Source organism: Heterodontus francisci, unplaced genomic scaffold, assembly GCF_036365525.1.
Source record: "Heterodontus francisci isolate sHetFra1 unplaced genomic scaffold, sHetFra1.hap1 HAP1_SCAFFOLD_1492, whole genome shotgun sequence".
In the NCBI taxonomy this organism is placed as follows: domain Eukaryota; kingdom Metazoa; phylum Chordata; class Chondrichthyes; order Heterodontiformes; family Heterodontidae; genus Heterodontus; species Heterodontus francisci.
Window position 1 is genome coordinate 49,425 of NW_027142023.1, and position 24,767 is coordinate 74,191.

A 24,767-nucleotide genomic window follows, 5' to 3' on the forward strand; every position below is an offset into this window, starting at 1 on the left:
TGCTGACTGGAGCAAAGCATTGAATATGTTCTCGCAGGCGGCCAACCGGAAGCAGGATTTCCTTGCAGGCCGCAGGTCAACTAGGAGGGACACCTGCCAAGCTTCAGTGCGTCCCTCGGGACATAGTCCTGGACCTTGGAATGTGCCAATCGGCAACGCTCGGTCGTCGACAGCTCCTCGCACCGGAAGACCAGCAAAATTCGGACAGACCAAAGTGCGGCTTTCACCGCGTTGAAGTTCCTCTCGCAGCAGTTGATGCTTATCGTGGTGTGCGTCACTTGGCATTGCCAAGTCAGGACTTTCAGATAATGAGAGTGCCTACTGCGCTGAGAAGGGACTTGAGAAAGCGACGCCAAAGGTGGCGCGCCCAAGTAAGTCAGCTTGCCTGGTGTCCCGAGTCATAATGCAAAGTTTGCATAAATCTGCCAGCCAGGAAGGAGTGCACGCTATCAGCTTGCGATCCACAGACGGAAGCCTTATCCATTACACTACTCGCACAAGCTGCGGGGAGCAGCTGGCGGCTCACGGTGCCACAGTGCTGCGCCATCAATAGGCGCACAAGGCCCTGAGTGGCCAAAAGTGCATGGCACTAAATCAGCTGCATGTGCCACAACTCCTGCCCCTTCGATAGCTCAGCTGGTAGAGCGGAGGACTGTAGAGGAAAATCAAAACACTGACATCCTTAGGTCGCCGGTTCAATTGCGGCTCGAAGGAACAACGGCCTTTTTCCACTACGTCTGCACAATGCCACAATTTGCTCGAGGCAGCACTCTAAATTTCACAAGTACACAACGCGCTCGGATCTTGCGAACAAGGCGCACCAACCCCCTTTTCCTCTCTCATAACAGCCCGCACACAGTTCTTTCACTTCTGCACTTGCACCTGCTGCTCAGCACACAGCCCTGTACCTCAAAAATACACTTCCGACACAACATTACACAACTCTTCAAATTTCACCTCCGATAAAGTGCAATGCACATCCCTTACTTTCAATACACTACATCAGCTGCCTCACTACACTTGCCGAACTAGCTTATATTTACAATGTACATTTACATTTCATCACCAACATTCTCCGCTGCCACAGCCCCAGGGCTTTTACACAGTTTCCAGCCGCTCGCTATACTATGGCGCCAGACTCTTACAGAGTGGCCTTTCCTCACGCACCCTTTTGCGTCAGCTGCCCCAAGCAGGGAGTTCTTTGAAGTAGTATGCTCAGCACTCACTAGAAAACAAAAGAAATCTTGTGTCAGTCAGACAGGGTTCTAGGCTGCACCCTGACGCTCGGGGTGGCTGCTCGTTTCCGCTCAGCTGGCTTGCCTTGCGCAAGCTCCGGCTCTTTTTGGCTTCGTCCATGGTTATTGTGGCTTGCGGTCCTGCAGCTGCTCGCCTGCTGGTGCTCGCACATGCTGATTGGAGCAAAGCATTGAATGCCTTGAGGCAGCCGGCCAAGCCGAAGCAGGATTTCCCTGCTGCTCACGGACCAAGTTGAGGGTGGTGCTGAGGAGCTCCTGCCAAACAAGCTAGGCTAACAACCCCAACAACACTGGGGAATTAGCTCAAGTGGTAGAGCGCTCGCTTTGCATGCGAGAGGTAGCGGGATCGATGCCTGCATTCTCCACTTCTTTCTTCGCTCCGCTCCGCTCGGCCAGTTCTTGGCACTCAACAGTGGCGCCGGCTCTTCTTCTCCCACTTGGTTGCACCTGCTCAGCCACAAAGTGCTGAAAAGGCTTCATATCCTTTCTTGTGCTGTGGCAAGCAAGGCTTCTTGACTTTTCCACCTTGGAAAGCTGAGTTGAGTGAAGGGGAAAAGAAAAGGCTTTGCAGCATTGCATACTTTGAGTGCGGATTGCATTGAGGAGCTTCGCATTTTGAGAGTGAAAAATGCCTACGCCGCTATGAAGGCACTTGCCCTGCAAGGAATCAGGCAGCACGGCCAGCTCGCAAGCGCAGAAAGTCACAATGCATAGTTTGTACAAAAACAGCACGAGCCAGGTAGGAGTCGAACCTACAATCTTCTGATCCGTAGTCAGACACGTTATCCATTGCGCCACTGGCCCCAAAGGTACATTTGCACTTGCAGCTCACAGTCTGCACAGCTGCGGTGTTTGCAGCTCCACGGGTGGGAATGGTCAGAGTCGCTTGGTGATCAATCAGCAAAGAGAATCACCTTCACTGCTTCCCTTCCATGCTTGAGCTTGAACAGTGGTGAAGTACACGAGCATGCAAAGCAAGGTTATCCTTAGGTTTCTGCCGCAATTCCAGCTCAAAGGTGCAGCTGCCATTTTGGAGTAAGCAGCAATTAGCCGAAGCCAGTGCTCTTAACTTGACAGGTTGCTTTGAAGGAACATGTTGTCGCCAATGCGCAGAATGTCTCCTTTGCTCTCTGAAAACACCCTGCACACAGCTGTTTCACATGTGCAGCTGCTTCTGTGCGCCAGCAGACCGTTGCTTTTTCTTTCCAAAAAGAGACTTTTTTGATAACATTTGCAAGCATACATTACATAACAGTTGAAATTTGACATGACATCAAGTGCAATACAGATCAGTTTCTCTCATTACACTACAAGAGATGCCTCACTGTACTTGCCAGCATTTCACGTGCGACATTCTGTGGTGCGTACAAGCAGCTCCGTGGAGCAGTAACTCTTCCAAACACTCAGTACTTCCTTGGAAGAAAAAGAAGCCTCCTGTCAGTCACACAGGCTTCTCGGCTGCTCCTTCACACTGGTGGCGGTTGCTAGTTTCCGCTCACTTCGCTTGCCTTCCGTCAGCTCCAGCTCTTTTCGGCTTCTTTCATCATTTTCCTGGCTTGCGGTCCTGCAGCTGCTCGCCTGCTGGTGCTCAGACATGCTGACTGGAGCAAAGCATTGAATATGTTCTCGCAGGCGGCCAACCGGAAGCAGGATTTCCTTGCAGGCCGCAGGTCAACTAGGAGGGACACCTGCCAAGCTTCAGTGCGTCCCTCGGGACATAGTCCTGGACCTTGGAATGTGCCAATCGGCAACGCTCGGTCGTCGACAGCTCCTCGCACCGGAAGACCAGCAAAATTCGGACAGACCAAAGTGTGGCTTTCACCGCGTTGAAGTTCCTCTCGCAGCAGTTGATGCTTATCGTGGTGTGCGTCACTTGGCATTGCCAAGTCAGGACTTTCAGATAATGAGAGTGCCTACTGCGCTGAGAAGGGACTTGAGAAAGCGACGCCAAAGGTGGCGCGCCCAAGTAAGTCAGCTTGCCTGGTGTCCCGAGTCATAATGCAAAGTTTGCATAAATCTGCCAGCCAGGAAGGAGTGCACGCTATCAGCTTGCGATCCACAGACGGAAGCCTTATCCATTACACTACTCGCACAAGCTGCGGGGAGCAGCTGGCGGCTCACGGTGCCACAGTGCTGCGCCATCAATAGGCGCACAAGGCCCTGAGTGGCCAAAAGTGCATGGCACTAAATCAGCTGCATGTGCCACAACTCCTGCCCCTTCGATAGCTCAGCTGGTAGAGCGGAGGACTGTAGAGGAAAATCAAAACACTGACATCCTTAGGTTGCTGGTTCAATTCCGGCTCGAAGGAGCAACGGCCTTTTTCCACTACGTCTGCACAATGCCACAATTTGCTCGAGGCAGCACTCTAAATTTCACAAGTACACAACGCGCTCGGATCTTGCGAACAAGGCGCACCAACCCCCTTTTCCTCTCTCATAACAGCCCGCACACAGTTCTTTCACTTCTGCACTTGCACCTGCTGCTCAGCACACAGCCCTGTACCTCAAAAATACACTTCCGACACAACATTACACAACTCTTCAAATTTCACCTCCGATAAAGTGCAATGCACATCCCTTACTTTCAATACACTACATCAGCTGCCTCACTACACTTGCCGAACTAGCTTATATTTACAATGTACATTTACATTTCATCACCAACATTCTCCGCTGCCACAGCCCCAGGGCTTTTACACAGTTTCCAGCCGCTCGCTATACTATGGCGCCAGACTCTTACAGAGTGGCCTTTCCCCACGCACCCTTTTGCGTCAGCTGCCCCAAGCAGGGAGTTCTTTGAAGTAGTATGCTCAGCACTCACTAGAAAACAAAAGAAATCTTGTGTCAGTCAGACAGGGTTCTAGGCTGCACCCTGACGCTCGGGGTGGCTGCTCGTTTCCGCTCAGCTGGCTTGCCTTGCGCAAGCTCCGGCTCTTTTTGGCTTCGTCCATGGTTATTGTGGCTTGCGGTCCTGCAGCTGCTCGCCTGCTGGTGCTCGCACATGCTGATTGGAGCAAAGCATTGAATGCCTTGAGGCAGCCGGCCAAGCCGAAGCAGGATTTCCCTGCTGCTCACGGACCAAGTTGAGGGTGGTGCTGAGGAGCTCCTGCCAAACAAGCTAGGCTAACAACCCCAACAACACTGGGGAATTAGCTCAAGTGGTAGAGCGCTCGCTTTGCATGCGAGAGGTAGCGGGATCGATGCCTGCATTCTCCACTTCTTTCTTAGCTCCGCTCCGCTCGGCCAGTTCTTGGCACTCCACAGTGGCGCCGGCTCTTCTTCTCCCAATTGGTTGCACCTGCTCAGCCACAAAGTGCTGAAAAGGCTTCATATCCTTTCTTGTGCTGTGGCAAGCAAGGCTTCTTGACTTTTCCACCTTGGAAAGCTGAGTTGAGTGAAGGGGAAAAGAAAAGGCTTTGCAGCATTGCATACTTTGAGTGCGGATTGCATTGAGGAGCTTCGCATTTTGAGAGTGAAAAATGCCTACGCCGCTATGAAGGCACTTGCCCTGCAAGGAATCAGGCAGCACGGCCAGCTCGCAAGCGCAGAAAGTCACAATGCATAGTTTGTACAAAAACAGCACGAGCCAGGTAGGAGTCGAACCTACAATCTTCTGATCCGTAGTCAGACACGTTATCCATTGCGCCACTGGCCCCAAAGGCACATTTGCACTTGCAGCTCACAGTCTGCACAGCTGCGGTGTTTGCAGCTCCACGGGTGGGAATGGTCAGAGTCGCTTGGTGATCAATCAGCAAAGAGAATCACCTTCACTGCTTCCCTTCCATGCTTGAGCTTGAACAGTGGTGAAGTACACGAGCATGCAAAGCAAGGTTATCCTTAGGTTTCTGCCGCAATTCCAGCTCAAAGGTGCAGCTGCCATTTTGGAGTAAGCAGCAATTAGCCAAAGCCAGTGCTCTTAACTTGACAGGTTGCTTTGAAGGAACATGTTGTCGCCAATGCGCAGAATGTCTCCTTTGCTCTCTGAAAACACCCTGCACACAGCTGTTTCACATGTGCAGCTGCTTCTGTGCGCCAGCAGACCGTTGCTTTTTCTTTCCAAAAAGAGACTTTTTTGATAACATTTGCAAGCATACATTACATAACAGTTGAAATTTGACATGACATCAAGTGCAATACAGATCAGTTTCTCTCATTACACTACAAGAGGTGCCTCACTGTACTTGCCAGCATTTCACGTGCGACATTCTGTGGTGCGTACAAGCAGCTCCGTGGAGCAGTAACTCTTCCAAACACTCAGTACTTCCTTGGAAGAAAAAGAAGCCTCCTGTCAGTCACACAGGCTTCTCGGCTGCTCCTTCACACTGGTGGCGGTTGCTAGTTTCCGCTCACTTCGCTTGCCTTCCGTCAGCTCCAGCTCTTTTCGGCTTCTTTCATCATTTTCCTGGCTTGCGGTCCTGCAGCTGCTCGCCTGCTGGTGCTCAGACATGCTGACTGGAGCAAAGCATTGAATATGTTCTCGCAGGCGGCCAACCGGAAGCAGGATTTCCTTGCAGGCCGCAGGTCAACTAGGAGGGACACCTGCCAAGCTTCAGTGCGTCCCTCGGGACATAGTCCTGGACCTTGGAATGTGCCAATCGGCAACGCTCGGTCGTCGACAGCTCCTCGCACCGGAAGACCAGCAAAATTCGGACAGACCAAAGTGTGGCTTTCACCGCGTTGAAGTTCCTCTCGCAGCAGTTGATGCTTATCGTGGTGTGCGTCACTTGGCATTGCCAAGTCAGGACTTTCAGATAATGAGAGTGCCTACTGCGCTGAGAAGGGACTTGAGAAAGCGACGCCAAAGGTGGCGCGCCCAAGTAAGTCAGCTTGCCTGGTGTCCCGAGTCATAATGCAAAGTTTGCATAAATCTGCCAGCCAGGAAGGAGTGCACGCTATCAGCTTGCGATCCACAGACGGAAGCCTTATCCATTACACTACTCGCACAAGCTGCGGGGAGCAGCTGGCGGCTCACGGTGCCACAGTGCTGCGCCATCAATAGGCGCACAAGGCCCTGAGTGGCCAAAAGTGCATGGCACTAAATCAGCTGCATGTGCCACAACTCCTGCCCCTTCGATAGCTCAGCTGGTAGAGCGGAGGACTGTAGAGGAAAATCAAAACACTGACATCCTTAGGTCGCTGGTTCAATTGCGGCTCGAAGGAACAACGGCCTTTTTCCACTACGTCTGCACAATGCCACAATTTGCTCGAGGCAGCACTCTAAATTTCACAAGTACACAACGCGCTCGGATCTTGCGAACAAGGCGCACCAACCCCCTTTTCCTCTCTCATAACAGCCCGCACACAGTTCTTTCACTTCTGCACTTGCACCTGCTGCTCAGCACACAGCCCTGTACCTCAAAAATACACTTCTGACACAACATTACACAACTCTTCAAATTTCACCTCCGATAAAGTGCAATGCACATCCCTTACTTTCAATACACTACATCAGCTGCCTCACTACACTTGCCGAACTAGCTTATATTTACAATGTACATTTACATTTCATCACCAACATTCTCCGCTGCCACAGCCCCAGGGCTTTTACACAGTTTCCAGCTGCTCGCTATACTATGGCGCCAGACTCTTACAGAGTGGCCTTTCCTCACGCACCCTTTTGCGTCAGCTGCCCCAAGCAGGGAGTTCTTTGAAGTAGTATGCTCAGCACTCACTAGAAAACAAAAGAAATCTTGTGTCAGTCAGACAGGGTTCTAGGCTGCACCCTGACGCTCGGGGTGGCTGCTCGTTTCCGCTCAGCTGGCTTGCCTTGCGCAAGCTCCGGCTCTTTTTGGCTTCGTCCATGGTTATTGTGGCTTGCGGTCCTGCAGCTGCTCGCCTGCTGGTGCTCGCACATGCTGATTGGAGCAAAGCATTGAATGCCTTGAGGCAGCCGGCCAAGCCGAAGCAGGATTTCCCTGCTGCTCACGGACCAAGTTGAGGGTGGTGCTGAGGAGCTCCTGCCAAACAAGCTAGGCTAACAACCCCAACAACACTGGGGAATTAGCTCAAGTGGTAGAGCGCTTGCTTTGCATGCGAGAGGTAGCGGGATCGATGCCTGCATTCTCCACTTCTTTCTTAGCTCCGCTCCGCTCGGCCAGTTCTTGGCACTCAACAGTGGCGCCGGCTCTTCTTCTCCCAATTGGTTGCACCTGCTCAGCCACAAAGTGCTGAAAAGGCTTCATATCCTTTCTTGTGCTGTGGCAAGCAAGGCTTCTTGACTTTTCCACCTTGGAAAGCTGAGTTGAGTGAAGGGGAAAAGAAAAGGCTTTGCAGCATTGCATACTTTGAGTGCGGATTGCATACTTTGAGTGCGGATTGCATTGAGGAGCTTCGCATTTTGAGAGTGAAAAATGCCTACGCCGCTATGAAGGCACTTGCCCTGCAAGGAATCAGGCAGCACGGCCAGCTCGCAAGCGCAGAAAGTCACAATGCATAGTTTGTACAAAAACAGCACGAGCCAGGTAGGAGCCGAACCTACAATCTTCTGATCCGTAGTCAGACACGTTATCCATTGCGCCACTGGCCCCAAAGGTACATTTGCACTTGCAGCTCACAGTCTGCACAGCTGCAGTGTTTGCAGCTCCACGGGTGGGAATGGTCAGAGTCGCTTGGTGATCAATCAGCAAAGAGAATCACCTTCACTGCTTCCCTTCCATGCTTGAGCTTGAACAGTGGTGAAGTACACGAGCATGCAAAGCAAGGTTATCCTTAGGTTTCTGCCGCAATTCCAGCTCAAAGGTGCAGCTGCCATTTTGGAGTCAGCAGCAATTAGCCGAAGCCAGTGCTCTTAACTTGACAGGTTGCTTTGAAGGAACATGTTGTCGCCAATGCGCAGAATGTCTCCTTTGCTCTCTGAAAACACCCTGCACACAGCTGTTTCACATGTGCAGCTGCTTCTGTGCGCCAGCAGACCGTTGCTTTTTCTTTCCAAAAAGAGACTTTTTTGATAACATTTGCAAGCATACATTACATAACAGTTGAAATTTGACATGACATCAAGTGCAATACAGATCAGTTTCTCTCATTACACTACAAGAGGTGCCTCACTGTACTTGCCAGCATTTCACGTGCGACATTCTGTGGTGCGTACAAGCAGCTCCGTGGAGCAGTAACTCTTCCAAACACTCAGTACTTCCTTGGAAGAAAAAGAAGCCTCCTGTCAGTCACACAGGCTTCTCGGCTGCTCCTTCACACTGGTGGCGGTTGCTAGTTTCCGCTCACTTCGCTTGCCTTCCATCAGCTCCAGCTCTTTTCGGCTTCTTTCATCATTTTTCTGGCTTGCGGTCCTGCAGCTGCTCGCCTGCTGGTGCTCAGACATGCTGACTGGAGCAAAGCATTGAATATGTTCTCGCAGGCGGCCAACCGGAAGCAGGATTTCCTTGCAGGCCGCAGGTCAACTAGGAGGGACACCTGCCAAGCTTCAGTGCGTCCCTCGGGACATAGTCCTGGACCTTGGAATGTGCCAATCGGCAACGCTCGGTCGTCGACAGCTCCTCGCACCGGAAGACCAGCAAAATTCGGACAGACCAAAGTGCGGCTTTCACCGCGTTGAAGTTCCTCTCGCAGCAGTTGATGCTTATCGTGGTGTGCGTCACTTGGCATTGCCAAGTCAGGACTTTCAGATAATGAGAGTGCCTACTGCGCTGAGAAGGGACTTGAGAAAGCGACGCCAAAGGTGGCGCGCCCAAGTAAGTCAGCTTGCCTGGTGTCCCGAGTCATAATGCAAAGTTTGCATAAATCTGCCAGCCAGGAAGGAGTGCACGCTATCAGCTTGCGATCCACAGACGGAAGCCTTATCCATTACACTACTCGCACAAGCTGCGGGGAGCAGCTGGCGGCTCACGGTGCCACAGTGCTGCGCCATCAATAGGCGCACAAGGCCCTGAGTGGCCAAAAGTGCATGGCACTAAATCAGCTGCATGTGCCACAACTCCTGCCCCTTCGATAGCTCAGCTGGTAGAGCGGAGGACTGCAGAGGAAAATCAAAACACTGACATCCTTAGATCGCTGGTTCAATTCTGGCTCGAAGGAACAACGGCCTTTTTCCACTACGTCTGCACAATGCCACAATTTGCTCGAGGCAGCACTCTAAATTTCACAAGTACACAACGCGCTCGGATCTTGCGAACAAGGCGCACCAACCCCCTTTTCCTCTCTCATAACAGCCCGCACACAGTTCTTTCACTTCTGCACTTGCACCTGCTGCTCAGCACACAGCCCTGTACCTCAAAAATACACTTCCGACACAACATTACACAACTCTTCAAATTTCACCTCCGATAAAGTGCAATGCACATCCCTTACTTTCAATACACTACATCAGCTGCCTCACTACACTTGCCGAACTAGCTTATATTTACAATGTACATTTACATTTCATCACCAACATTCTCCGCTGCCACAGCCCCAGGGCTTTTACACAGTTTCCAGCTGCTCGCTATACTATGGCGCCAGACTCTTACAGAGTGGCCTTTCCTCACGCACCCTTTTGCGTCAGCTGCCCCAAGCAGGGAGTTCTTTGAAGTAGTATGCTCAGCACTCACTAGAAAACAAAAGAAATCTTGTGTCAGTCAGACAGGGTTCTAGGCTGCACCCTGACGCTCGGGGTGGCTGCTCGTTTCCGCTCAGCTGGCTTGCCTTGCGCAAGCTCCGGCTCTTTTTGGCTTCGTCCATGGTTATTGTGGCTTGCGGTCCTGCAGCTGCTCGCCTGCTGGTGCTCGCACATGCTGATTGGAGCAAAGCATTGAATGCCTTGAGGCAGCCGGCCAAGCCGAAGCAGGATTTCCCTGCTGCTCACGGACCAAGTTGAGGGTGGTGCTGAGGAGCTCCTGCCAAACAAGCTAGGCTAACAACCCCAACAACACTGGGGAATTAGCTCAAGTGGTAGAGCGCTCGCTTTGCATGGGAGAGGTAGCGGGATCGATGCCTGCATTCTCCACTTCTTTCTTAGCTCCGCTCCGCTCGGCCAGTTCTTGGCACTCAACAGTGGCGCCGGCTCTTCTTCTCCCAATTGGTTGCACCTGCTCAGCCACAAAGTGCTGAAAAGGCTTCATATCCTTTCTTGTGCTGTGGCAAGCAAGGCTTCTTGACTTTTCCACCTTGGAAAGCTGAGTTGAGTGAAGGGGAAAAGAAAAGGCTTTGCAGCATTGCATACTTTGAGTGCGGATTGCATACTTTGAGTGCGGATTGCATTGAGGAGCTGCGCATTTTGAGAGTGAAAAATGCCTACGCCGCTATGAAGGCACTTGCCCTGCAAGGAATCAGGCAGCACGGCCAGCTCGCAAGCGTAGAAAGTCACAATGCATAGTTTGTACAAAAACAGCACGAGCCAGGTAGGAGTCGAACCTACAATCTTCTGATCCGTAGTCAGACACGTTATCCATTGCGCCACTGGCCCCAAAGGTACATTTGCACTTGCAGCTCACAGTCTGCACAGCTGCAGTGTTTGCAGCTCCACGGGTGGGAATGGTCAGAGTCGCTTGGTGATCAATCAGCAAAGAGAATCACCTTCACTGCTTCCCTTCCATGCTTGAGCTTGAACAGTGGTGAAGTACACGAGCATGCAAAGCAAGGTTATCCTTAGGTTTCTGCCGCAATTCCAGCTCAAAGGTGCAGCTGCCATTTTGGAGTCAGCAGCAATTAGCCGAAGCCAGTGCTCTTAACTTGACAGGTTGCTTTGAAGGAACATGTTGTCGCCAATGCGCAGAATGTCTCCTTTGCTCTCTGAAAACACCCTGCACACAGCTGTTTCACGTGTGCAGCTGCTTCTGTGCGCCAGCAGACCGTTGCTTTTTCTTTCCAAAAAGAGACTTTTTTGATAAAATTTGCAAGCATACATTACATAACAGTTGAAATTTGACATGACATCAAGTGCAGTACAGATCAGTTTCTCTCATTACACTACAAGAGGTGCCTCACTGTACTTGCCAGCATTTCACGTGCGACATTCTGTGGTGCGTACAAGCAGCTCCGTGGAGCAGTAACTCTTCCAAACACTCAGTACTTCCTTGGAAGAAAAAGAAGCCTCCTGTCAGTCACACAGGCTTCTCGGCTGCTCCTTCACACTGGTGGCGGTTGCTAGTTTCCGCTCACTTCGCTTGCCTTCCGTCAGCTCCAGCTCTTTTCGGCTTCTTTCATCATTTTTCTGGCTTGCGGTCCTGCAGCTGCTCGCCTGCTGGTGCTCAGACATGCTGACTGGAGCAAAGCATTGAATATGTTCTTGCAGGCGGCCAACCGGAAGCAGGATTTCCTTGCAGGCCGCAGGTCAACTAGGAGGGACACCTGCCAAGCTTCAGTGCGTCCCTCGGGACATAGTCCTGGACCTTGGAATGTGCCAATCGGCAACGCTCGGTCGTCGACAGCTCCTCGCACCGGAAGACCAGCAAAATTCGGACAGACCAAAGTGCGGCTTTCACCGCGTTGAAGTTCCTCTCGCAGCAGTTGATGCTTATCGTGGTGTGCGTCACTTGGCATTGCCAAGTCAGGACTTTCAGATAATGAGAGTGCCTACTGCGCTGAGAAGGGACTTGAGAAAGCGACGCCAAAGGTGGCGCGCCCAAGTAAGTCAGCTTGCCTGGTGTCCCGAGTCATAATGCAAAGTTTGCATAAATCTGCCAGCCAGGAAGGAGTGCACGCTATCAGCTTGCGATCCACAGACGGAAGCCTTATCCATTACACTACTCGCACAAGCTGCGGGGAGCAGCTGGCGGCTCACGGTGCCACAGTGCTGCGCCATCAATAGGCGCACAAGGCCCTGAGTGGCCAAAAGTGCATGGCACTAAATCAGCTGCATGTGCCACAACTCCTGCCCCTTCGATAGCTCAGCTGGTAGAGCGGAGGACTGCAGAGGAAAATCAAAACACTGACATCCTTAGATCGCTGGTTCAATTCTGGCTCGAAAGAACAACGGCCTTTTTCCACTACGTCTGCACAATGCCACAATTTGCTCGAGGCAGCACTCTAAATTTCACAAGTACACAACGCGCTCGGATCTTGCGAACAAGGCGCACCAACCCCCTTTTCCTCTCTCATAACAGCCCGCACACAGTTCTTTCACTTCTGCACTTGCACCTGCTGCTCAGCACACAGCCCTGTACCTCAAAAATACACTTCCGACACAACATTACACAACTCTTCAAATTTCACCTCCGATAAAGTGCAATGCACATCCCTTACTTTCAATACACTACATCAGCTGCCTCACTACACTTGCCGAACTAGCTTATATTTACAATGTACATTTACATTTCATCACCAACATTCTCCGCTGCCACAGCCCCAGGGCTTTTACACAGTTTCCAGCTGCTCGCTATACTATGGCGCCAGACTCTTACAGAGTGGCCTTTCCTCACGCACCCTTTTGCGTCAGCTGCCCCAAGCAGGGAGTTCTTTGAAGTAGTATGCTCAGCACTCACTAGAAAACAAAAGAAATCTTGTGTCAGTCAGACAGGGTTCTAGGCTGCACCCTGACGCTCGGGGTGGCTGCTCGTTTCCGCTCAGCTGGCTTGCCTTGCGCAAGCTCCGGCTCTTTTTGGCTTCGTCCATGGTTATTGTGGCTTGCGGTCCTGCAGCTGCTCGCCTGCTGGTGCTCGCACATGCTGATTGGAGCAAAGCATTGAATGCCTTGAGGCAGCCGGCCAAGCCGAAGCAGGATTTCCCTGCTGCTCACGGACCAAGTTGAGGGTGGTGCTGAGGAGCTCCTGCCAAACAAGCTAGGCTAACAACCCCAACAACACTGGGGAATTAGCTCAAGTGGTAGAGCGCTCGCTTTGCATGGGAGAGGTAGCGGGATCGATGCCTGCATTCTCCACTTCTTTCTTAGCTCCGCTCCGCTCGGCCAGTTCTTGGCACTCAACAGTGGCGCCGGCTCTTCTTCTCCCAATTGGTTGCACCTGCTCAGCCACAAAGTGCTGAAAAGGCTTCATATCCTTTCTTGTGCTGTGGCAAGCAAGGCTTCTTGACTTTTCCACCTTGGAAAGCTGAGTTGAGTGAAGGGGAAAAGAAAAGGCTTTGCAGCATTGCATACTTTGAGTGCGGATTGCATACTTTGAGTGCGGATTGCATTGAGGAGCTGCGCATTTTGAGAGTGAAAAATGCCTACGCCGCTATGAAGGCACTTGCCCTGCAAGGAATCAGGCAGCACGGCCAGCTCGCAAGCGTAGAAAGTCACAATGCATAGTTTGTACAAAAACAGCACGAGCCAGGTAGGAGTCGAACCTACAATCTTCTGATCCGTAGTCAGACACGTTATCCATTGCGCCACTGGCCCCAAAGGTACATTTGCACTTGCAGCTCACAGTCTGCACAGCTGCAGTGTTTGCAGCTCCACGGGTGGGAATGGTCAGAGTCGCTTGGTGATCAATCAGCAAAGAGAATCACCTTCACTGCTTCCCTTCCATGCTTGAGCTTGAACAGTGGTGAAGTACACGAGCATGCAAAGCAAGGTTATCCTTAGGTTTCTGCCGCAATTCCAGCTCAAAGGTGCAGCTGCCATTTTGGAGTCAGCAGCAATTAGCCGAAGCCAGTGCTCTTAACTTGACAGGTTGCTTTGAAGGAACATGTTGTCGCCAATGCGCAGAATGTCTCCTTTGCTCTCTGAAAACACCCTGCACACAGCTGTTTCACGTGTGCAGCTGCTTCTGTGCGCCAGCAGACCGTTGCTTTTTCTTTCCAAAAAGAGACTTTTTTGATAAAATTTGCAAGCATACATTACATAACAGTTGAAATTTGACATGACATCAAGTGCAGTACAGATCAGTTTCTCTCATTACACTACAAGAGGTGCCTCACTGTACTTGCCAGCATTTCACGTGCGACATTCTGTGGTGCGTACAAGCAGCTCCGTGGAGCAGTAACTCTTCCAAACACTCAGTACTTCCTTGGAAGAAAAAGAAGCCTCCTGTCAGTCACACAGGCTTCTCGGCTGCTCCTTCACACTGGTGGCGGTTGCTAGTTTCCGCTCACTTCGCTTGCCTTCCGTCAGCTCCAGCTCTTTTCGGCTTCTTTCATCATTTTTCTGGCTTGCGGTCCTGCAGCTGCTCGCCTGCTGGTGCTCAGACATGCTGACTGGAGCAAAGCATTGAATATGTTCTCGCAGGCGGCCAACCGGAAGCAGGATTTCCTTGCAGGCCGCAGGTCAACTAGGAGGGACACCTGCCAAGCTTCAGTGCGTCCCTCGGGACATAGTCCTGGACCTTGGAATGTGCCAATCGGCAACGCTCGGTCGTCGACAGCTCCTCGCACCGGAAGACCAGCAAAATTCGGACAGACCAAAGTGCGGCTTTCACCGCGTTGAAGTTCCTCTCGCAGCAGTTGATGCTTATCGTGGTGTGCGTCACTTGGCATTGCCAAGTCAGGACTTTCAGATAATGAGAGTGCCTACTGCGCTGAGAAGGGACTTGAGAAAGCGACGCCAAAGGTGGCGCGCCCAAGTAAGTCAGCTTGCCTGGTGTCCCGAGTCATAATGCAAAGTTTGCATAAATCTGCCAGCCAGGAAGGAGTGCACGCTATCAGCTTGCGATCCACAGACGGAAGCCTTATCCATTACACTACTCGCACAAGCTGCGGGGAGCAGCTGGCGGCTCACGGTGCCACAGTGCTGCGCCATCAATAGGCGCACAAGGCCCTGAGTGGCCAAAAGTGCATGGCACTAAATCAGCTGCATGTGCCACAACTCCTGCCCCTTCGATAGCTCAGCTGGTAGAGCGGAGGACTGCAGAGGAAAATCAAAACACTGACATCCTTAGATCGCTGGTTCAATTCTGGCTCGAAGGAACAACGGCCTTTTTCCACTACGTCTGCACAATGCCACAATTTGCTCGAGGCAGCACTCTAAATTTCACAAGTACACAACGCGCTCGGATCTTGCGAACAAGGCGCACCAACCCCCTTTTCCTCTCTCATAACAGCCCGCACACAGTTCTTTCACTTCTGCACTTGCACCTGCTGCTCAGCACACAGCCCTGTACCTCAAAAATACACTTCCGACACAACATTACACAACTCTTCAAATTTCACCTCCGATAAAGTGCAATGCACATCCCTTACTTTCAATACACTACATCAGCTGCCTCACTACACTTGCCGAACTAGCTTATATTTACAATGTACATTTACATTTCATCACCAACATTCTCCGCTGCCACAGCCCCAGGGCTTTTACACAGTTTCCAGCTGCTCGCTATACTATGGCGCCAGACTCTTACAGAGTGGCCTTTCCTCACGCACCCTTTTGCGTCAGCTGCCCCAAGCAGGGAGTTCTTTGAAGTAGTATGCTCAGCACTCACTAGAAAACAAAAGAAATCTTGTGTCAGTCAGACAGGGTTCTAGGCTGCACCCTAACGCTCGGGGTGGCTGCTCGTTTCCGCTCAGCTGGCTTGCCTTGCGCAAGCTCCGGCTCTTTTTGGCTTCGTCCATGGTTATTGTGGCTTGCGGTCCTGCAGCTGCTCGCCTGCTGGTGCTCGCACATGCTGATTGGAGCAAAGCATTGAATGCCTTGAGGCAGCCGGCCAAGCCGAAGCAGGATTTCCCTGCTGCTCACGGACCAAGTTGAGGGTGGTGCTGAGGAGCTCCTGCCAAACAAGCTAGGCTAACAACCCCAACAACACTGGGGAATTAGCTCAAGTGGTAGAGCGCTCACTTTGCATGCGAGAGGTAGCGGGATCGATGCCTGCATTCTCCACTTCTTTCTTAGCTCCGCTCCGCTCGGCCAGTTCTTGGCACTCAACAGTGGCGCCGGCTCTTCTTCTCCCAATTGGTTGCACCTGCTCAGCCACAAAGTGCTGAAAAGGCTTCATATCCTTTCTTGTGCTGTGGCAAGCAAGGCTTCTTGACTTTTCCACCTTGGAAAGCTGAGTTGAGTGAAGGGGAAAAGAAAAGGCTTTGCAGCATTGCATACTTTGAGTGCGGATTGCATACTTTGAGTGCGGATTGCATTGAGGAGCTGCGCATTTTGAGAGTGAAAAATGCCTACGCCGCTATGAAGGCACTTGCCCTGCAAGGAATCAGGCAGCACGGCCAGCTCGCAAGCGCAGAAAGTCACAATGCATAGTTTGTACAAAAACAGCACGAGCCAGGTAGGAGTCGAACCTACAATCTTCTGATCCGTAGTCAGACACGTTATCCATTGCGCCACTGGCCCCAAAGGTACATTTGCACTTGCAGCTCACAGTCTGCACAGCTGCAGTGTTTGCAGCTCCACGGGTGGGAATGGTCAGAGTCGCTTGGTGATCAATCAGCAAAGAGAATCACCTTCACTGCTTCCCTTCCATGCTTGAGCTTGAACAGTGGTGAAGTACACGAGCATGCAAAGCAAGGTTATCCTTAGGTTTCTGCCGCAATTCCAGCTCAAAGGTGCAGCTGCCATTTTGGAGTCAGCAGCAATTAGCCGAAGCCAGTGCTCTTAACTTGACAGGTTGCTTTGAAGGAACATGTTGTCGCCAATGCGCAGAATGTCTCCTTTGCTCTCTGAAAACACCCTGCACACAGCTGTTTCACGTGTGCAGCTGCTTCTGTGCGCCAGCAGACCGTTGCTTTTTCTTTCCAAAAAGAGACTTTTTTGATAAAATTTGCAAGCATACATTACATAACAGTTGAAATTTGACATGACATCAAGTGCAGTACAGATCAGTTTCTCTCATTACACTACAAGAGGTGCCTCACTGTACTTGCCAGCATTTCACGTGCGACATTCTGTGGTGCGTACAAGCAGCTCCGTGGAGCAGTAACTCTTCCAAACACTCAGTACTTCCTTGGAAGAAAAAGAAGCCTCCTGTCAGTCACACAGGCTTCTCGGCTGCTCCTTCACACTGGTGGCGGTTGCTAGTTTCCGCTCACTTCGCTTGCCTTCCGTCAGCTCCAGCTCTTTTCGGCTTCTTTCATCATTTTTCTGGCTTGCGGTCCTGCAGCTGCTCGCCTGCTGGTGCTCAGACATGCTGACTGGAGCAAAGCATTGAATATGTTCTCGCAGGCGGCCAACCGGAAGCAGGATTTCCTTGCAGGCCGCAGGTCAACTAGGAGGGACACCTGCCAAGCTTCAGTGCGTCCCTCGGGACATAGTCCTGGACCTTGGAATGTGCCAATCGGCAACGCTCGGTCGTCGACAGCTCCTCGCACCGGAAGACCAGCAAAATTCGGACAGACCAAAGTGCGGCTTTCACCGCGTTGAAGTTCCTCTCGCAGCAGTTGATGCTTATCGTGGTGTGCGTCACTTGGCATTGCCAAGTCAGGACTTTCAGATAATGAGAGTGCCTACTGCGCTGAGAAGGGACTTGAGAAAGCGACGCCAAAGGTGGCGCGCCCAAGTAAGTCAGCTTGCCTGGTGTCCCGAGTCATAATGCAAAGTTTGCATAAATATGCCAGCCAGGAAGGAGTGCACGCTATCAGCTTGCGATCCACAGACGGAAGCCTTATCCATTACACTACTCGCACAAGCTGCGGGGAGCAGCTGGCGGCTCACGATGCCACAGTGCTGCGCCATCAATAGGCGCACAAGGCCCTGAGTGGCCAAAAGTGCATGGCACTAAATCAGCTGCATGTGCCACAACTCCTGCCCCTTTGATAGCTCAGCTGGTAGAGCGGAGGACTGTAGAGGAAAATCAAAACACTGACATCCTTAGGTCGCTGGTTCAATTCCGGCTCGAAGGAACAACGGCCTTTTTCCACTACGTCTGCACAATGCCACAATTTGCTCGAGGCAGCACTCTAAATTTCACAAGTACACAACGCGCTCGGATCTTGCGAACAAGGCGCACCAACCCCCTTTTCCTCTCTCATAACAGCCCGCACACAGTTCTTTCACTTCTGCACTTGCACCTGCTGCTCAGCACACAGCCCTGTACCTCAAAAATACACTTCCGACACAACATTACACAACTCTTCAAATTTCACCTCCGATAAAGTGCAATGCACATCCCTTACTTTCAATACACTACATCAGCTGCCTCACTACACTTGCCGAACTAGCTTATATTTACAATGTACATTTACATTTCATCACCAACATTCTCCGCTGCCACAGCCCCAGGGCTTTTACACAGTTTCCAGCCGCTCGCTATACTATGGCGCCAGACTCTTACAGAGTGGCCTTTCCTCACGCACCCTTTTGCGTCAGCTGCTCCAAGCAGGCAGTTCTTTGAAGTACTATGTTCAGCACTCACTAGAAAACAAAAGAAATCTTGTGTCAGTCAGACAGGGTTCCAGGCTGCACCCTGACGCTCAGGGTGGCTGCTCGTTTCCGCTCAGCTGGCTTGCCTTGCGCAAGCTCCGGCTCTTTTTGGCTTCGTCCATGGTTATTGTGGCTTGCGGTCCTGCAGCTGCTCTCCTGCTGGTGCTCGCACATGCTGATTGGAGCAAAGCATTGAATGCCTTGAGGCAGCCGGCCAAGCCGAAGCAGGATTTCCCTGCTGCTCACGGACCAAGTTGAGGGTGGTGCTGAGGAGCTCCTGCCAAACAAGCTAGGCTAACAACCCCAACAACACTGGGGAATTAGCTCAAGTGGTAGAGCGCTCGCTTTGCATGCGAGAGGTAGCGGGATTGATGCCTGCATTCTCCACTTCTTTCTTAGCTCCGCTCCGCTCGGCCAGTTCTTGGCACTCAACAGTGGCGCCGGCTCTTCTTCTCCCAATTGGTTGCACCTGCTCAGCCACAAAGTGCTGAAAAGGCTTCATATCCTTTCTTGTGCTGTGGCAAGCAAGGCTTCTTGACTTTTCCACCTTGGAAAGCTGAGTTGAGTGAAGGGGAAAAGAAAAGGCTTTGCAGCATTGCATACTTTGAGTGCGGATTGCATTGAGGAGCTTCGCATTTTGAGAGTGAAAAAAGCCTACGCCGCTATGAAGGCACTTGCCCTGCAAGGAATCAGGCAGCACGGCCAGCTCGCAAGCGCAGAAAGTCACAATGCATAGTTTGTACAAAAACAGCACGAGCCAGGTAGGAGTCAAACCTACAATCTTCTGATCCGTAGTCAGACACGTTATCCATTGCGCCACTGGCCCCAAAGGTATATTTGCACTTGCAGCTCACAGTCTGCACAGCTGCGGTGTTTGCAGCTCCACGGGTGGGAATGGTCAGAGTCGCTTGGTGATCAATCAGCAAAGAGAATCACCTTCACTGCTTCCCTTCCATGCTTGAGCTTGAACAGTGGTGAAGTACACGAGCATGCAAAGCAAGGTTATCCTTAGGTTTCTGCCGCAATTCCAGCTCAAAGGTGCAGCTGCCATTTTGGAGTAAGCAGCAATTAGCCGAAGCCAGTGCTCTTAACTTGACAGGTTGCTTTGAAGGAACATGTTGTCGCCAATGCGCAGAATGTCTCCTTTGCTCTCTGAAAACACCCTGCACACAGCTGTTTCACATGTGCAGCTGCTTCTGTGCGCCAGCAGACCGTTGCTTTTTCTTTCCAAAAAGAGACTTTTTTGATAACATTTGCAAGCATACATTACATAACAGTTGAAATTTGACATGACATCAAGTGCAATACAGATCAGTTTCTCTCATTACACTACAAGAGGTGCCTCACTGTACTTGCCAGCATTTCACGTGCGACATTCTGTGGTGCGTACAAGCAGCTCCGTGGAGCAGTAACTCTTCCAAACACTCAGTACTGCCTTGGAAGAAAAAGAAGCCTCCTGTCAGTCACACGGGCTTCTCGGCTGCTCCTTCACACTGGTGGCGGTTGCTAGTTTCCGCTCACTTCGCTTGCCTTCCGTCAGCTCCAGCTCTTTTCGGCTTCTTTCATCATTTTTCTGGCTTGCGGTCCTGCAGCTGCTCGCCTGCTGGTGCTCAGACATGCTGACTGGAGCAAAGCATTGAATATGTTCTCGCAGGCGGCCAACCGGAAGCAGGATTTCCTTGCAGGCCGCAGGTCAACTAGGAGGGACACCTGCCAAGCTTCAGTGCGTCCCTCGGGACATAGTCCTGGACCTTGGAATGTGCCAATCGGCAACGCTCGGTCGTCGACAGCTCCTCGCACCGGAAGACCAGCAAAATTCGGACAGACCAAAGTGCGGCTTTCACCGCGTTGAAGTTCCTCTCGCAGCAGTTGATGCTTATCGTGGTGTGCGTCACTTGGCATTGCCAAATCAGGACTTTCAGATAATGAGAGTGCCTACTGCGCTGAGAAGGGACTTGAGAAAGCGACGCCAAAAGTGGCGCGCCCAAGTAAGTCAGCTTGCCTGGTGTCCCGAGTCATAATGCAAAGTTTGCATAAATCTGCCAGCCAGGAAGGAGTGCACACTATCAGCTTGCGATCCACAGACGGAAGCCTTATCCATTACACTACTCGCACAAGCTGCGGGGAGCAGCAGGTGGCTCACGGTGCTACAGTGCTGCGCCATCAATAGGCGCACAAGGCCCTGAGTGGCCAAAAGTGCATGGCACTAAATCAGCTGCATGTGCCACAACTCCTGCCCCTTTGATAGCTCAGCTGGTAGAGCGGAGGACTGCAGAGGAAAATCAAAACACTGACATCCTTAGATCGCTGGTTCAATTCCGGCTGGAAGGAACAACGGCCTTTTTCCACTACGTCTGCACAATGCCACAATTTGCTCGAGGCAGCACTCTAAATTTCACAAGTACACAACGCGCTCGGATCTTGCGAACAAGGCGCACCAACCCCCTTTTCCTCTCTCATAACAGCCCGCACACAGTTCTTTCACTTCTGCACTTGCACCTGCTGCTCAGCACACAGCCCTGTACCTCAAAAATACACTTCCGACACAACATTACACAACTCTTCAAATTTCACCTCCGATAAAGTGCAATGCACATCCCTTACTTTCAATACACTACATCAGCTGCCTCACTACACTTGCCGAACTAGCTTATATTTACAATGTACATTTACATTTCATCACCAACATTCTCCGCTGCCACAGCCCCAGGGCTTTTACACAGTTTCCAGCCGCTCGCTATACTATGGCGCCAGACTCTTACAGAGTGGCCTTTCCTCACGCACCCTTTTGCGTCAGCTGCCCCAAGCAGGGAGTTCTTTGAAGTAGTATGCTCAGCACTCACTAGAAAACAAAAGAAATCTTGTGTCAGTCAGACAGGGTTCTAGGCTGCACCCTGACGCTCGGGGTGGCTGCTCGTTTCCGCTCAGCTGGCTTGCCTTGCGCAAGCTCCGGCTCTTTTTGGCTTCGTCCATGGTTATTGTGGCTTGCGGTCCTGCAGCTGCTCTCCTGCTGGTGCTCGCACATGCTGATTGGAGCAAAGCATTGAATGCCTTGAGGCAGCCGGCCAAGCCGAAGCAGGATTTCCCTGCTGCTCACGGACCAAGTTGAGGGTGGTGCTGAGGAGCTCCTGCCAAACAAGCTAGGCTAACAACCCCAACAACACTGGGGAATTAGCTCAAGTGGTAGAGCGCTCGCTTTGCATGCGAGAGGTAGCGGGATTGATGCCTGCATTCTCCACTTCTTTCTTAGCTCCGCTCCGCTCGGCCAGTTCTTGGCACTCAACAGTGGCGCCGGCTCTTCTTCTCCCAATTGGTTGCACCTGCTCAGCCACAAAGTGCTGAAAAGGCTTCATATCCTTTCTTGTGCTGTGGCAAGCAAGGCTTCTTGACTTTTCCACCTTGGAAAGCTGAGTTGAGTGAAGGGGAAAAGAAAAGGCTTTGCAGCATTGCATACTTTGAGTGCGGATTGCATTGAGGAGCTTCGCATTTTGAGAGTGAAAAAAGCCTACGCCGCTATGAAGGCACTTGCCCTGCAAGGAATCAGGCAGCACGGCCAGCTCGCAAGCGCAGAAAGTCACAATGCATAGTTTGTACAAAAACAGCACGAGCCAGGTAGGAGTCGAACCTACAATCTTCTGATCCGTAGTCAGACACGTTATCCATTGCGCCACTGGCCCCAAAGGTACATTTGCACTTGCAGCTCACAGTCTGCACAGCTGCGGTGTTTGCAGCTCCACGGGTGGGAATGGTCAGAGTCGCTTGGTGATCAATCAGCAAAGAGAATCACCTTCACTGCTTCCCTTCCATGCTTGAGCTTGAACAGTGGTGAAGTACACGAGCATGCAAAGCAAGGTTATCCTTAGGTTTCTGCCGCAATTCCAGCTCAAAGGTGCAGCTGCCATTTTGGAGTAAGCAGCAATTAGCCGAAGCCAGTGCTCTTAACTTGACAGGTTGCTTTGAAGGAACATGTTGTCGCCAATGCGCAGAATGTCTCCTTTGCTCTCTGAAAACACCCTGCACACAGCTGTTTCACATGTGCAGCTGCTTCTGTGCGCCAGCAGACCGTTGCTTTTTCTTTCCAAAAAGAGACTTTTTTGATAACATTTGCAAGCATACATTACATAACAGTTGAAATTTGACATGACATCAAGTGCAATACAGATCAGTTTCTCTCATTACACTACAAGAGGTGCCTCACTGTACTTGCCAGCATTTCACGTGCGACATTCTGTGGTGCGTACAAGCAGCTCCGTGGAGCAGTAACTCTTCCAAACACTCAGTACTTCCTTGGAAGAAAAAGAAGCCTCCTGTCAGTCACACCGGCTTCTCGGCTGCTCCTTCACACTGGTGGCGGTTGCTAGTTTCCGCTCACTTCGCTTGCCTTCCGTCAGCTCCAGCTCTTTTCGGCTTCTTTCATCATTTTTCTGGCTTGCGGTCCTGCAGCTGCTCGCCTGCTGGTGCTCAGACATGCTGACTGGAGCAAAGCATTGAATATGTTCTCGCAGGCGGCCAACCGGAAGCAGGATTTCCTTGCAGGCCGCAGGTCAACTAGGAGGGACACCTGCCAAGCTTCAGTGCGTCCCTCGGGACATAGTCCTGGACCTTGGAATGTGCCAATCGGCAACGCTCGGTCGTCGACAGCTCCTCGCACCGGAAGACCAGCAAAATTCGGACAGACCAAAGTGCGGCTTTCACCGCGTTGAAGTTCCTCTCGCAGCAGTTGATGCTTATCGTGGTGTGCGTCACTTGGCATTGCCAAGTCAGGACTTTCAGATAATGAGAGTGCCTACTGCGCTGAGAAGGGACTTGAGAAAGCGACGCCAAAGGTGGCGCGCCCAAGTAAGTCAGCTTGCCTGGTGTCCCGAGTCATAATGCAAAGTTTGCATAAATCTGCCAGCCAGGAAGGAGTGCACGCTATCAGCTTGCGATCCACAGACGGAAGCCTTATCCATTACACTACTCGCACAAGCTGCGGGGAGCAGCTGGCGGCTCACGGTGCCACAGTGCTGCGCCATCAATAGGCGCACAAGGCCCTGAGTGGCCAAAAGTGCATGGCACTAAATCAGCTGCATGTGCCACAACTCCAACCCCTTCGATAGCTCAGCTGGTAGAGCAGAGGACTGTAGAGGAAAATCAAAACACTGACATCCTTAGGTCGCTGGTTCAATTCCGGCTGGAAGGAACAACGGCCTTTTTCCACTACGTCTGCACAATGCCACAATTTGCTCGAGGCAGCACTCTAAATTTCACAAGTACACAACGCGCTCGGATCTTGCGAACAAGGCGCACCAACCCCCTTTTCCTCTCTCATAACAGCCCGCACACAGTTCTTTCACTTCTGCACTTGCACCTGCTGCTCAGCACACAGCCCTGTACCTCAAAAATACACTTCCGACACAACATTACACAACTCTTCAAATTTCACCTCCGATAAAGTGCAATGCACATCCCTTACTTTCAATACACTACATCAGCTGCCTCACTACACTTGCCGAACTAGCTTATATTTACAATGTACATTTACATTTCATCACCAACATTCTCCGCTGCCACAGCCCCAGGGCTTTTACACAGTTTCCAGCCGCTCGCTATACTATGGCGCCAGACTCTTACAGAGTGGCCTTTCCTCACGCACCCTTTTGCGTCAGCTGCCCCAAGCAGGGAGTTCTTTGAAGTAGTATGCTCAGCACTCACTAGAAAACAAAAGAAATCTTGTGTCAGTCAGACAGGGTTCTAGGCTGCACCCTGACGCTCGGGGTGGCTGCTCGTTTCCGCTCAGCTGGCTTGCCTTGCGCAAGCTCCGGCTCTTTTTGGCTTCGTCCATGGTTATTGTGGCTTGCCGTCCTGCAGCTGCTCGCCTGCTGGTGCTCGCACATGCTGATTGGAGCAAAGCATTGAATGCCTTGAGGCAGCCGGCCAAGCCGAAGCAGGATTTCCCTGCTGCTCACGGACCAAGTTGAGGGTGGTGCTGAGGAGCTCCTGCCAAACAAGCTAGGCTAACAACCCCAACAACACTGGGGAATTAGCTCAAGTGATAGAGCGCTAGCTTTGCATGCGAGAGGTAGTGGGATTGATGCCTGCATTCTCCACTTCTTTCTTAGCTCGGCCAGTTCTTGGCACTCAACAGTGGCGCCGGCTCTTCTTCTCCCAATTGGTTGCACCTGCTCAGCCACAAAGTGCTGAAAAGGCTTCATATCCTTTCTTGTGCTGTGGCAAGCAAGGCTTCTTGACTTTTCCACCTTGGAAAGCTGAGTTGAGTGAAGGGGAAAAGAAAAGGCTTTGCAGCATTGCATACTTTGAGTGCGGATTGCATTGAGGAGCTTCGCATTTTGAGAGTGAAAAATGCC

The 24,767-nt window shown here is 51.6% G+C and overlaps 17 non-coding genes across 17 annotated transcripts; 9 read left to right on the plus strand and 8 right to left on the minus strand.

Annotated features, from left to right (window-relative positions):
• Nucleotides 1-621: 621 nt before the first annotated feature.
• On the plus strand, nucleotides 622-714 carry trnay-gua (transfer RNA tyrosine (anticodon GUA)). Its single transcript has 2 exons — nucleotides 622-658; nucleotides 679-714. It is a non-coding gene; the product is annotated as a tRNA-Tyr (tRNA).
• Nucleotides 715-1,987: 1,273 nt separating this feature from the next.
• On the minus strand, nucleotides 1,988-2,060 carry trnar-acg (transfer RNA arginine (anticodon ACG)). The gene has a single exon. It is a non-coding gene; the product is annotated as a tRNA-Arg (tRNA).
• A 1,412-nt stretch (nucleotides 2,061-3,472) lies between these two features.
• Nucleotides 3,473-3,565, plus strand: trnay-gua (transfer RNA tyrosine (anticodon GUA)). Its single transcript has 2 exons — nucleotides 3,473-3,509; nucleotides 3,530-3,565. It is a non-coding gene; the product is annotated as a tRNA-Tyr (tRNA).
• A 1,273-nt stretch (nucleotides 3,566-4,838) lies between these two features.
• trnar-acg (transfer RNA arginine (anticodon ACG)) lies at nucleotides 4,839-4,911 on the minus strand. Its single transcript has one exon. It is a non-coding gene; the product is annotated as a tRNA-Arg (tRNA).
• Nucleotides 4,912-6,323: 1,412 nt separating this feature from the next.
• Nucleotides 6,324-6,416, plus strand: trnay-gua (transfer RNA tyrosine (anticodon GUA)). Its single transcript has 2 exons — nucleotides 6,324-6,360; nucleotides 6,381-6,416. It is a non-coding gene; the product is annotated as a tRNA-Tyr (tRNA).
• A 1,293-nt stretch (nucleotides 6,417-7,709) lies between these two features.
• trnar-acg (transfer RNA arginine (anticodon ACG)) lies at nucleotides 7,710-7,782 on the minus strand. The gene has a single exon. It is a non-coding gene; the product is annotated as a tRNA-Arg (tRNA).
• A 1,412-nt stretch (nucleotides 7,783-9,194) lies between these two features.
• trnac-gca (transfer RNA cysteine (anticodon GCA)) lies at nucleotides 9,195-9,287 on the plus strand. The gene is made up of 2 exons: nucleotides 9,195-9,231; nucleotides 9,252-9,287. It is a non-coding gene; the product is annotated as a tRNA-Cys (tRNA).
• Nucleotides 9,288-10,580: 1,293 nt separating this feature from the next.
• Nucleotides 10,581-10,653, minus strand: trnar-acg (transfer RNA arginine (anticodon ACG)). The gene has a single exon. It is a non-coding gene; the product is annotated as a tRNA-Arg (tRNA).
• A 1,412-nt stretch (nucleotides 10,654-12,065) lies between these two features.
• trnac-gca (transfer RNA cysteine (anticodon GCA)) lies at nucleotides 12,066-12,158 on the plus strand. Its single transcript has 2 exons — nucleotides 12,066-12,102; nucleotides 12,123-12,158. It is a non-coding gene; the product is annotated as a tRNA-Cys (tRNA).
• A 1,293-nt stretch (nucleotides 12,159-13,451) lies between these two features.
• On the minus strand, nucleotides 13,452-13,524 carry trnar-acg (transfer RNA arginine (anticodon ACG)). The gene has a single exon. It is a non-coding gene; the product is annotated as a tRNA-Arg (tRNA).
• Nucleotides 13,525-14,936: 1,412 nt separating this feature from the next.
• trnac-gca (transfer RNA cysteine (anticodon GCA)) lies at nucleotides 14,937-15,029 on the plus strand. Its single transcript has 2 exons — nucleotides 14,937-14,973; nucleotides 14,994-15,029. It is a non-coding gene; the product is annotated as a tRNA-Cys (tRNA).
• A 1,293-nt stretch (nucleotides 15,030-16,322) lies between these two features.
• Nucleotides 16,323-16,395, minus strand: trnar-acg (transfer RNA arginine (anticodon ACG)). Its single transcript has one exon. It is a non-coding gene; the product is annotated as a tRNA-Arg (tRNA).
• Nucleotides 16,396-17,807: 1,412 nt separating this feature from the next.
• On the plus strand, nucleotides 17,808-17,900 carry trnay-gua (transfer RNA tyrosine (anticodon GUA)). The gene is made up of 2 exons: nucleotides 17,808-17,844; nucleotides 17,865-17,900. It is a non-coding gene; the product is annotated as a tRNA-Tyr (tRNA).
• Nucleotides 17,901-19,173: 1,273 nt separating this feature from the next.
• trnar-acg (transfer RNA arginine (anticodon ACG)) lies at nucleotides 19,174-19,246 on the minus strand. The gene has a single exon. It is a non-coding gene; the product is annotated as a tRNA-Arg (tRNA).
• Nucleotides 19,247-20,658: 1,412 nt separating this feature from the next.
• Nucleotides 20,659-20,751, plus strand: trnac-gca (transfer RNA cysteine (anticodon GCA)). Its single transcript has 2 exons — nucleotides 20,659-20,695; nucleotides 20,716-20,751. It is a non-coding gene; the product is annotated as a tRNA-Cys (tRNA).
• A 1,273-nt stretch (nucleotides 20,752-22,024) lies between these two features.
• On the minus strand, nucleotides 22,025-22,097 carry trnar-acg (transfer RNA arginine (anticodon ACG)). Its single transcript has one exon. It is a non-coding gene; the product is annotated as a tRNA-Arg (tRNA).
• Nucleotides 22,098-23,509: 1,412 nt separating this feature from the next.
• Nucleotides 23,510-23,602, plus strand: trnay-gua (transfer RNA tyrosine (anticodon GUA)). Its single transcript has 2 exons — nucleotides 23,510-23,546; nucleotides 23,567-23,602. It is a non-coding gene; the product is annotated as a tRNA-Tyr (tRNA).
• Nucleotides 23,603-24,767: the final 1,165 nt, after the last annotated feature.